The following is a 13,008-nucleotide window of genomic DNA, read 5'->3' as shown; positions in this document are numbered from 1 at the left end:
TTTTTTTTTTAAGATTTTTTATTTATTTATTTGAGAGAGAGAGAATGAGAGACAGAGAGCATGAGAGGGAGGAGGGTCAGAGGGAGAAGCAGACTCCCTGCCGAGCAGGGAGCCCGATGCGGGACTCGATCCCGGGACTCCAGGATCATGACCTGAGCCGAAGGCAGTCGCTTAACCAACTGAGCCACCCAGGCGCCCCCCACTTTAGTCTTAACAGTCATTCATTTATCTTAGAGAAAAGCAGAGAAGTATCTTTTTGGCTGGGGGTAAATGTCAGTTGTTTAGGTGCTGCTTGGAGATGGAGATGGGCGATGGGCAATGTAGTTGTTCCTTATACAGTCAAATAATATTTAATTCTATTTTTGGCCCTATTATTTTCACCCTTTGCTGTATCATTTAGTTTGCAATCATGCCTCTCTGGGGTCCTGCCAGACATATGGGTTCCCACCTTTTTGCATCTCTTATAAGGTATAACAAGGGTGTAGTTTTCTCTGCTTGTTATATCTATCTGTCTATCTATCTATATACACACATACACATACACGCATTCTACCCCTATCTCCAGTTTTAAATTTATTTGCTCTTATGGGTTTTTTTTTTTTTCCCTGTATGAATTGTTTTTATTTCAATGGGATAGTTGGAGTAACTGGAGGGAAATTTTATATTTAGTCCACCATTTTTTATTAGAGTCCTTTTCTAGCATAAGGTATATAGAACTATTGAACTATTTTTTTTTAATTTTTTAATTTTTTTGAGCTTTTTTTTTTTTAAAGGTAGGCATATTCAGGGGAATTATGATCATGATACAGTTAAAATACAGTGGTGTTCCTTAGCTATTGATTTATATAGGTGTTTATATCTTTATGTCAGGTGGTCCTAAAACTTGCACTCTTTTTGAATTCTTGTTTGCCTCTTAGTTTTTCTGATTGCTTTTCTGTTGTCATCTACCCCAATTTGCACATGTCATTATGAGTCTCTTGCCATTTCTGCTTTGCTACTTGGAAACTGAAAAGGACCATTTAGAATTGTGCATAAAATAGTGACTTTGCTCCAGAGAATGGCCTGTTAGCTTTATCACATGGCTCTTGTGATATTTTGGTTGTTGAGATACCTTTACTTATTTTCGGTTTCTTAACTGTGTCCAGATGGATGAGGTATTATTCTTTATTTACTTCTCTGCCTTAATTGTTATAGCTACTTTGGTTCAGTAGTTATTGATATTTTTCTCTTATTTTCCTTCTGTTCTACCTTATAATCTCTGATACTTTGTGTTGGATTTAAATTGCCTAGCTAGTTCATTGAAGGCCTTAATTTTCATCTCCTCCTTTCATTTTATATTCATAAAAAATTTCCAGCATTCTTATAAAATTTCTTTAACCTGTTCTCTTTTTTATTTCCCATTCTCCTTTCCTGAATCTTTAGGTACCACATTGATTGTAAATTATCCTGGGCAAATAAATTTAAATTCATTTGTTTCTTTCCCCTCTCCTCTGTGGTATTGCTGCATTTCCCCGTTAATCTTTTTAAGTCTTCTCTCATGAGACTTCGTAATTCTTTCTTCTATAGCTCTGGTTTCTACTGCTGGAATGTGTGTCTATGATTAGAGTCATAATTCTACTGCAATCAGAAGTTTTTACACTCCAGATTTAAGAAAGGCTAATTACTTTGCAGTTGAAATCTGTCAGAAGGGTTGTGATTCGGAAGGCTTGTTAAACCCCCAGATTTGGCCTGATTATATAAGATATTATAGGACCTTCATAGTAAATACTTAATTGAAATTCAAAGTAGCTTAGAAAATAAATCGGCTCTTGTGCAGTTTCTTTATTTGCCTAATATAGAGGAAGTCAGTGTTGTAAGTATTCCCTAATGAGGTGGATATCTATTTAATGATTCTTTTGTGAACTTCTTTTATATTCTGTGAAACTCTTTATTTTTAGAATTCAGAGATTAGATTAGGTAGCAGTTGCTTTACCTTAGGTCTCTTGCTTTACCTTTTTCACATATCCTTAACATTATTCCTTTCAGATATCTGCTGTCATGATTAGTTTCCTTCTTGATTGGCTCATTACAGTATCCTTTATAATTTTGATTATGTTTATAGTTTTGGTGTTTTTTCTTACTCTTCCTGAAATTTTAAAGTATGATCTTTAGATTTATATAGATAATATTTGACTATTTCCAAAGGTTTGGTTGTTTTGGAAATTATGGTTTTTATATCTTCATTTTCCCAAGAATTTACGATGTAGGAATTTAAAAAAAAATACTTTGTCATTATTGACAAAAAAATTCTTCAGGAAAAATATTCATTTAAAAGGTCGATGACTTAACATATTTAGTATTTTAACAAGTAAGGTTTCATTTCTTTCTTTATCTTAATTCATGGTAGTAGTAATTAGCCTCTTCAAACTCAAAAGTTGAAATTAATAAGTGATACATTTTGTGGCTATGAGGCAAATTGTGATTTCAATTAAATTCAGAAAACATGTTTTTTTAGAATTCTCAAGAACTTTTTCATTGTCATATTGAACAGTTTTCTTTTTGGAACAGGATTTCAGTATGAGAGTTATCTCCATAGTTTCGCATTTTTGGTAGTCATTCTTAAAGTATTAAAAATTGTGTTGGTTCTCTTAGATCCTTTTTGAATTGGCATGCAGAAGTGTAATTATGTGTCTTGGTTACTTACATGATAAATTAAAGATGATGAGTACTTTGGTTGTGGTAATTTATACCTAGAATTCAAAACCCAGAAGCATCTAGGCCAGAGTTAGGCACTCAGATACTCCTTTTTCTTTCATGTCCAAGATAGAAAGCCATTTCTTAGTCTGTATCAAAATATGAAGAAACTGTTTTTGAGATTGAATAAGAAAGTCAGTAATAAATTTTTTTGAGATTGTCTTGAATTAATTTTAGATCTTGCATTTTAAGCTTTGATCCTTGATAAAGAACTCTTAGCTAAGTATGGGCATTAATTTTACAGTTAGGAAACTAGATAACTCTTTGGTTTATTATAAGCGGTTACCATACTTAAAAAATGAGAAACACATTTATTTTTTCCTAGTATCTTGATTTAAGACAAGGTTCATACTTTCCTTAGAAAAGAACCTTTCAAGAAGACTGACAATTTATGCATATTCAGGTAGTTTTAGCTGTAATTTAAAATACCTAACTTTAAGAAAAAAGACTTAAAATCCAAGAGAGACATTTAATATATAGGACTAAATTATTAATATTTGATTGCCAGTATCATATTTGTAAGCACTGCCCTTAAGTGGTCTTGATTTATTACTGTCTCAGAAACCCTCTTTGAGACCCTCTGTTACAGGCTTGGGCAACATAACATTACAAACACCAACTGATTTAGTAAATGGATGCACTGGGAGAATAAGAAACTTGCCAAAAGTATTGTCTTTCCTACTAAGTAACTGTGTGACCTTGGCAATCCACTTAGTCTTGTGGGTCTTAGTAAAATGGAGAGCTTGGAGCAGATAGCCTCTTAGGTTCTTATGAGGATTCTTTGAAAATATCAGGGGATAGAATTCCAATCAGACAATATACTATGTAATATCCTTATAATAGCTCTGAAATAGATGGTATTATTACCATTTTTTTTTAAAGATTTTATTTATTTTTATTTGAGAGAGAGAGAATGAGAGACAGAGAGCACGAGAGGGAAGAGGGCAGAGGGAGAAGCAGACCCCCTGCTGAGCAGGGAGCCCGATGCGGAACTCGATCCCGGGACTCCAGGATCACGACCCGAGCCGAAGGCAGTTGCTTAACCAACTGAGCCACCCAGGCGCCCGGTATTATTACCATTTTACCAGTGGTATTACTCATGTACAGACTCCATATTCAAATAGCATGCTCAGTCACGTAGCTACGAAGGGGCCAAGTAAGTTGGACCTTGGCCTATCTCATTTTATATTCATATTCTATTTAGTATGCCATATTACCTCTGCAAGCCATGTTATAGTAGACCACCAGATTTTATTCCTAAAACTTGTTTCATTTCTTAATCTTTTAGTTTATAGTAAATGTGCTTTGGCTTTACTGCATCTGTTTTTCAGGAAAACCAGAAGTCATGGATCAGGCCTATCCATGAATTATGCCCAAAGTGGAAATGGGACCAATTTTTAAATTAATATAGTAGAACTTATTTGTCTAAGAGATGATTGGTGTGTTCAAAGTTATCTTGAATTTATTTCAACAATGTCACTGTTGTTCAAAAACACTTTTGGAACTATTCTTTCTGTATTTCCTTAGTTTCCTCAGCGTCATTCTTTTTTTTTTTTGAGAGGCGGGGCGGGGGCCAGGGAGAATCTCAAGCAGGCTCCATTCCCAGCGCAGAGCCCAGTATGGGGCTTGATCTCACAACCCTGAGATCATGACCCTAGTGGAAATCAAAGAGTTGGATGCTTAACTGACTGAGCCACCCAGGTGCTCCCTTATTCTTTTAACCTACATTCTGTGGTGGCAAATGACATCTTTTGAGAATGGATTTGATCTGTGGAAAAAATGGGAAGTTACTCTGAACCAAATCTCAAACATAAAATTAAGGTTCAAAATGAGGAATGCCATTTTTAGTTAAAAATAAGCAGACCAAAGGGATGAAACCTGTAATCCTAATGTCACTTGTAAGGTAGTTAAGGAAGTGATTAGAAAAGAGCAGTCCCAAAATTGTTTTATGTGATGACTACTTGAAATAGCCTATAAAAATGATTACTCTGAATGGAGTTTAACCTTTATTTCGTTATAAATTCTACTGTATTAAAGTTACATCTTAAGATAGTTATATCTGTTCTGTTTGCCACTTAGGTTAGTGCTATGCTGACTTAGCATGCACTTTAGAGAAGAAGAGTTGATGAATGAATTACAGACAGCAGATACTCTTTCCATTTTAAAGGAGATGAGAATCTATAGAACATTTATTTGCACAGTAATTTAATTCTTGGTTATATTAGTATTATGTAATTTGTGGTTATCCACATATGGGTTTAATTCTAGACAGATACCCCATCCCACTTCCTAGCATGAACTAAAACTACCTCTTTTGCTAAGCCTGAATGTACTCTGATGCAAGTTTACATGTAAATTAATTTTTATGCAAAAATTATCTTAGGCTGCCTTGTATACTTATATATTAGTAAATAGCTTTTAGATATTAGTACTTTATTAGTGCAGTTAACAAACAGTAATCTGTATATCTGGCTGCACAGGAACTTGTGATAGGAAGATTTCATTTTACCTTTTGAAGGTATTATTTTTCTTGATTTTAAACTTCCAGGTAGTGGAGTTTAATGAAACTTTCTCATTTTTAGGTATTAGAGGATAGTAAAAAAAAAAAAATCTTCTAATCCCTTTTTAATACTACTTTTCCTTTTGGGGTTTCAAAATAATTTAATGTTATAAGACCATTAATTCAACAGATATTTGAGTGCAGGTCACTATGCAAGGGGCTAAAAATTCAGTGGGAACTAGATAGACATGTGACCTCTTTGAGCATGTATGTGTGGGAAGGTGTGGAATAGATAATAAACTACTAATTGCACAGTTCACTGTGTAATTACCTTATGGAGGGTGCTAAGAGCAAGAAATAAGAATTTGCTGACCTAGTGGGGGAGGGGAGCCAAGGAAGGTGACTTGAGCTGAGGAAAAAAAGAAGAATATTTCTGGCAGAACATCTTGTTTAAATATCCTGGAACAGCAAGGAACTTGGCTTTTGCTAGGCACTGAAAGAGTTCACTGTGGCTGGAGTGTTAAAAAAAAAAAAAAGATAACAGTGTGGTGCGGTAGGCAGAGGTTGGGTCATGTAAGGCTTGATAGATCATATTAAGGATTTTGATTTTTGTCTCAAGATCCCTTGGAAACTATTAGAATATTTTAAACAAAAGATCATGAAATGATCAAGATTAGAATATCACTCTGGATGCTGTGTAAAGAATGGTTTGGAGGCAGCCAGGGTAGATGCTGGAAGACCCATTAGGTTGTGTTGAAATTAAGGTATCTATAATTTATCTAAGGGAGAATCATGTAGGCCAGTGGTTCTCAAAGTGTGTGTCACCTGGGAACTAATTAGAAATGCAGATTCTTAGATTTCTGCTCAGACTCCCTGAATCAAAAATTTTGGAGGTGGGGCTCAGAAATCTGTTTTTTTGAGCAAGCCCTCTAGATGGTCCTGATGCATCCAGAAAGTTTTTGAACTTCTGCAGGTCATTAGATATGTGGCTTTGAATGTAGGAGAAAGTTTTAGGCTGGTCATACAGATAGAGAGCAACTGCATGGAAGTGGTAGTTGAAGGTGGGGGAGAGAGAAGAGGCTCCAATAGAATGAAACCCTGAGACACTAGTCCTGGACAGAGTGAAGGGAGCTAGTGAAAACCCAAAAAGGATTGGTGAAGGGGACTAGAAGGTCAGGAGAGTCTTTGAATAAGGGTGTGGCAAATTAAGCATTAAATTTGTCAATAAATGATCTTTGTGTAATTGTAGTGGAATTACAGGAGTGGGCACCAGTGTCAACAGGTTGAAAAAGAAATGGGGGGGCACGTGGGTGGCTCAGTCGTTAGGCATCTGCCTTCGGCTCAGGTCATGATCTCAGGATCATGGGATCGAGCTCCGCATCGGGCTCCCCGCTCAGCGGGGAGCCTGCTTCTCCCTCTCCCACTCCCCCTGCTTGTGTTCCCTCTCTCGCTGTGTCTCTCTCTGTCAAATAAATAAGTTAAAAATCTTAAAAAAAAAAAAAAAGAAACAGGGAGAGGAGTGAAGGAAATATAATTTACTCATTTAAGACCTCCCTTACTCTTTGGACAGATATTTAATATTCCATAATTATGGGAAATAGAAATAAATAACTTTGAGGGACACCATAAGTAACCTTGAGGGACAGCATAAGAGTCTGTGGATAACTCTATAATAAAATATCATTGTTTGGACTTAATGATTCTGAAATTCATAATTTACATAAAGGAATGAGCTCAAGCTTATTGTCTTGACCATCTTGTGAGGAATACCATAGTAAAATAATAAACTATGTGGGGGTGTGGGGGCAGGGGGGAGGATGTTTAGCTTACCAAGAATAATGTTTTTTAACATGATTAAAACCACTTTAGCAATGTGCATTTATATAAAAATTTTTAAATTACAAATACTCTTACTCATTGCAAATACATTTTTATTACTACTGTGTATCTAAAGGAAAATGTCTTTACATGAGTTTTATGATTCAGTCTTTTACTTAAATTACCTTAACTTGTTAGAATTATTCTAACAATGTTATGCTATTCTTAAGGGAAGACCACATTTATTTATTTATTTATTTTTAAAGATTTTATTTGACAGAGAGAGACACAGCGAGAGAGGGAACACAAGCAAGGGGACTGGGAGAGGGAGAAGCAGGCTTCCCACTGAGCAGGGAGCCCGATGTGGGGCTCGATCCCAGGACCCTGGGATCATGACCATGACCTGAGCCAAAGGCAGACGCGTAACGACTGAGCCACCCAGGCGCCCCAAGGGAAGACCACATTTAATATGAAGACAAATTAAGATAATTTGAAGGTGAACCCCAGTTGCATGGTAATATGCACACAGACTAACACACAGGAGTGGGGTGGAGGAGAGACAGGGAGAGAGGGAGATTGAGACTTAAACCATTTCAAGATGCATTTTCATTTCAGGGTAAATTATATATTTCTAAATTTTATATTTATTTTTAAAATTTTAGGTAGGCTCTATGCCCAACCCAGCTCAAAATCCCGAGATCAGGAGTCGCATACTCAACCAACTGAGCCCGCCACGTGCCCTAAATTTTTTTTTTAAGAAGAAATTAGGTTATTGCATCAACATGTGTTGACTATAAAATTCAGCAGCTACAGAAACTCATAAAGTTAGTTTCTGCTGCTACTAGACCACACTTTATGTTCAAAAAAGCCCATTTATTAGCAGTTTGGTATTATTCTTCTAGATAGTCTTCTTACTCCCTACTCCCCATGCCCTGTCTATATGGATACTTGTATGTTTAATTCTTTAAAAAAAAAAGAACTAGTATTATACTGCTTTGCAGGTTTTGTTTGTTTTGTTTTGTTTTACCAATCAGTACATCTTAAATCTAAGAGGCTAAATCCTAATAATTCCTTCCATTGACTTTATATTTTGTTCTTAGAACCTTAGTTTGGGACTTACTAGCCCTTCTGTTTTTTAGTTTCTTCATCTGTAAAATTTAGAGATGGTGAGTGATTGACTTGAAGGTTTCTCATAGCTCTAAAATTTGTTTAGGAATGCTAGGATTTCAAAGGGCAGACATTTCCTTCAATTTTATATGAAAAGTGATTATCTTAACCCACCTGGGAACACCTCATGGGAGAAATTCTTGCCAAGTTAAAAATACAATAGTTCGAGGAGGAAGCATGTTAGAAACAAGATTCAAAAAAATAATGTCCCATCATTTACTAGTGTACTCACTTAGTAGGCATACCTAATGCTTTTAGGGTAGTGCTGACCAAAACAAAACAGAAACAAAAAGGCTTTCTCAGAACTGATTAAGTTTTTGCACTAAAAATTTATATCACTTTTTTTGGGGTGTGGGATATAGGTGGGTCAGGATTTGGTTGTACCCACTGAGTACTAATGGCAGATGAGACAAATGGGGCTTACGGCCTGCTCAGTGCTTTTTTCTCCACATCAGATGGGTAATGTGCCGAAGTGGTAACAAGGTTTGAGGGAGGCACGTGTCACACAATGGTGTGGAACATCCAGTCATCATGCTTACTGCACAGCATTTTTTAAGGAATTGTGTCACCTTCTCATGTAAGTATTTTATAAAAGCCCAGGGTACAAGGAATAGGAGTCATTGGTATGAGGCTAGGAGCTGTGTTAAGTTTTCAGGAAACCACTTAAGAAGGCAAAGAAGTCTTAGTTTAAAGAATTTTTTTTTTTTAAGATTTTATTTATTTCTCAGAGCACACACAAGCAGGGGGAGCTGGAGGCGGAGGGAGAAGCAGGCTCCCTCCTGAGCAAAGAGCCCGATGTCGGACTTGATCCCAGGACCTCAGGTTCATGACCTGAGCCAAAGGCAGACGCTTAACTGACTGAGCCACCCAGGTGCCCCCGCTTTTGTTTTAAGATTTATTTATTTTAAAGGGGGTGTGGAGGGTCAGAGGGAGAGAATCTCTTGCAGACTCTCCGCTGAGCGCGGAGCTTGACATAGGGCTCCATTCCATGCCCTGAACCAAAACCAAGAGTTGGATGCTCAACCACCTGAGCCACCCAGGTGCCCCTTAGTTTAAAGAATCTTTGAGTGACTGAAACAAATAATGCAATATATGTTAAGAAAAAAAAAAAGAAGAAGAAGAAGGTAGCGGGAGGGGAAGAATGAAGCGGGGGAAATCGGAGGGGTAGATGAACCATGAGAGACGATGGACTCTGAAAAACAAACAGGGTTCTAGACGGGAGGGGGGTGGGGGGATGGGTTAGCCTGGTGGTGGGTATTGAGGAGGGCACGTTCTGCATGGAGCACTGGGTGTTATGCACAAACAGTGAATCATGGAACACTTCATCTAAAACTAATGATGTAATGTATGGGGATTAACATAAGAATAAAAAAAAAGAATCTTTGAGTGAAGGTGTTGAGCTCTTGAATTAGCATTGTTATGTTCTTTTTATTAATATTATGTTGATTAAAAGATAGTTTTTGTTTTTCTACTCTCAGTGTCTTTAGTTGCTGATTTTATTTCCTTTCAATTTTTACCTGTTTTTAGTTTTCATCTTTTTTGTCCATAGTGTGTTTGTCCACTAACATTTTATGTACTCTTATTCCTAATCTTTAGTTTTTATTTTTCTAATATTTTCTGGTCACTTTTATGTATTTTAAATTTCTCCGCCCTTTTCATTTGATTTTTTGCTTAAATTCTTTTTTAAATTTAGGGTTTTTTTTTTCTCAAATAGGATTTTAGTAAGGCAAAGCCACAAAAAGGTATGAAGAAGAATCATTGAGAAAACTAGTGACTCCAACAATAGCTTGCCCAGGGAGAGCTTTAATTTAAATTTACTTTTTATTGTGTGTATTCTTTTTTCTATATAGCTGGCTGTTGGGTGGCATGTTTCTAAGCTGAATAACCAAAAAGATACACCCTCAGCAAGAGAATCAGGCTACTTTTATTCCCCTTCCAATTACTTAATAGGAGCTCTTAGGGCTTTTTATAAGAGACTTTTTTAAAATTTTGAACCTCTCCCTCAAATCTTTAATCTGGGTAATGCAGTTGCACCATGGGCAAATTTCCCATCTCTACATAAAATGTTTATTTACAGTGATATAGCCTTTGAAGTACACTTAAAGGGACTGTTCTCATGTTGATTGTCATCCCTTTAGTCATTCTGAAGGAGCTTGACTTAAAAAGTTTCACAATCCTCATTTTAAAAAGAATAATTTTTAGCAGTATCAGCCTCCTAAAATCTTTCAACAAAAAACAAAAACAGAAAAACAATGGCAGGTCTTTTTTTTTTTTTTAATATTTTTATTTATTTGAGAGAGAGAGAGTGAAAGAGAGAGCATGACAGCAGGGTGAGGGGCAGAGGGAGAAGCAGGTTTAACCAACTAAGCCACCCAGGCATCCCAAACAGTGGCAGGTCTTAACTAATATTTTATTGCTAATCTTACTGTTAAAAACTTTTTTTAAAATTTATGTTTCTTAGTGGCGCCTGGGTAGCTCAGTTGTTAAGCGTCTGCCTTCGGCTCAGGTCATGATCCTGGGATCGAGCCCCACATTGGGCTCCCTGCTCAGCGGGAAGCCTGCTTCTCCCTCTCCCACTCCCCCTGCTTGTGTTCCCTCTCTTGCTGTGTCTCTGTCAAATAAATAAATAAAATCTTTAAAAAATAAATAAAAAATAAAAATAAAATTTATGTTTCTTAAAATAGTAACTTCCTTTTTTTAGTGTATATAGATAGGAAATACTTTAAAAGGTATTTTACATTATAAAAATATAATCATCAAAGGAAGTTTTAAAGGGAAAATCATGATTCTGGATGATATAGCACATTAATAATTTTTTATGCATTCATAATTATTTCAGGTATTACATTGATGTATATTATCATGTGGGCCCAAGAAAGCAGAAGTAGATAAGGTCATTCTTCAGTCTCTACATGTTCTACTTTGAGCCAAGGCCTCTAACTGGATATTGGTTTGGTGTAAATGGAGCAGATGAAACCTTGTGTTAACTGACTGTCACTAGATTACATCCTTCCTCAACAAGAGACTTGAGTTAATTTAGTCTTGTAGCTTTGTTGTCCTCACCATAGCTATATTGCTGCTACTCTATTTAAAGGTCAGTATTCTTGCCCTTTAATATTTCCTTTTTCATTGTGCATCTTATTCTCTCTACATTTCTGTACATTTCTCTCATTCTGGGAACTAAGTTAGCCTAAGTTCTTACTAGTGATCTTAGCTGTCTCTTCCCAGAATTAAAACATTGAAATGACACTTAACTGTTTTATGTATAAAATATAGAAAGGAGTTACTCTGCTGAATATGTAAAATCTTAGTAAAGACTTAAGTTGGTTTGAATGCTACAAGAATGCTAACCCTGCATTCTTTTTATTAAACACATTTAAATGCATACATGTAATAACATTTTGAAATTATATAAGTGCTCAAGAATCCTGATCTTGGTCACTTCAGGTCTCTTGGAATAGAACTCCAGCATTCTGACACTGAGTAGCATGCCATGAGATAATTTTTGTTGTAGCTGATTAGTTCTTTTGAGGAGATTTTTTATATCTTGTTTTTCAGAGTGATCACTTACAGATTTTAGATTCTGGAAAGTGTAGCTTTCATAATTTTAGGAGTGCAGTGACTGCACAGCAAGGCTATATGTTGCTTCGCTATAATTATATTTTAATAATTATTTTTTCTTTAGGGAAAGAACTATGGCTAACCTCCAAGAGACTGAAGCTGATGATTGTACTCATTCGTATTTTTTCAACAGAAAGAACTTTTTCTTTTTTCTTGTTTTAAATAGTTAAATATATTTTTCTTGTGAAGTTGAGTTTATTTATGTTGTGTCATAGCATCAACTGGATGAAGTTACTATTCTGGATCCTACTGTAAAATTTAAATGAATATTTATGTCAGATGGGAAGACTGCCCTGCTGTTTTGGTTATTCCCGCATATGGACTCGCTGCCACAGGCATGCTGATTTTTCCAGCTCCTACATGCCGCTTGCTCCTTGCCACCTCCGTTCTTCTGCATATTACCGTTCCCTCCACCGGCAATGCCCTCCTTCTTTTTCATCCATTTCCTTTTCTCCTTTTAAAATTGGCATCTAAACTTATTTCCCCTAAAAGTTCTTTCATGATTTACTCCATGTAACTGTTACTTATTTTCTTGGTTTTACTTTAACACTTAACATGGATAAATACAAAGTCAACCAATCTGAGCTGTTTCTGTGATATACCAGGTACAGTGTTAACTATCTCGTTTAATTTTCACAGCTATCCTGTGAGTTATGCTCATTTTACATTGAAATTAAATAAATTCTGTTACATTCCTAGTTTTAGCTGTGCTAGAATTTGAGCTTCTATCATTTAAAAAAAAATTGCTTTTTACAGTATCATTCTGCCTTATCGTATTTGTGTAGTCTTTCCTTTCTTGTTCTCTATCACTTAACCTACCAACAGCACTTAAAAGAAAAAACCCAAACCAAATACTATTTTGATATAATCTGCATAGAATAAAATGCACCCATTTTATGTATATAATGTGATGCATTTTGACAAATGCATACGCCCATGTAACTCACTACCATCAAGATATAGAATGTTTTCATCAGTCCCCAAAATCCCTTGTGGCCTTTTCCCACTTAATAGTTCCCCTTCTCCACTCTCCCCACTTTCCCAGCTCTTCTTCAGGCAACAACTGATTTGAGTTCTATCCACTACGCATTGTTTTTTGTCTGTTCTAGAATTTCATGTAAATGAAATCATAGAATATGTACTTTTGTGTGGCTTCTTTTGCTTATCAT

The 13,008-nt window shown here is 35.9% G+C and overlaps 1 protein-coding gene and 1 non-coding gene across 6 annotated transcripts in view; one reads left to right on the top strand and one right to left on the bottom strand.

Annotated features, from left to right (window-relative positions):
• OSBPL8 (oxysterol binding protein like 8) overlaps positions 1-13,008 on the top strand; it is a 158,678-nt gene that overhangs the window by 10,614 nt on the left and 135,056 nt on the right. The window lies entirely within an intron of this gene.
• LOC115942514 (small nucleolar RNA U13) lies at positions 8,668-8,767 on the bottom strand. The gene has a single exon (XR_004077135.1). It is a non-coding gene; the product is annotated as a small nucleolar RNA U13 (small nucleolar RNA).

The sequence above is a fragment of the Leptonychotes weddellii genome, chromosome 5 (genome assembly GCF_054177405.1).
Source record: "Leptonychotes weddellii isolate Sample4059 chromosome 5, ASM5417740v2, whole genome shotgun sequence".
Lineage (NCBI taxonomy): Eukaryota > Metazoa > Chordata > Mammalia > Carnivora > Phocidae > Leptonychotes > Leptonychotes weddellii.
The sequence above is the reverse complement of the archived record's forward strand: the minus strand, read 5'-3'. Positions and strand labels throughout refer to the sequence as shown.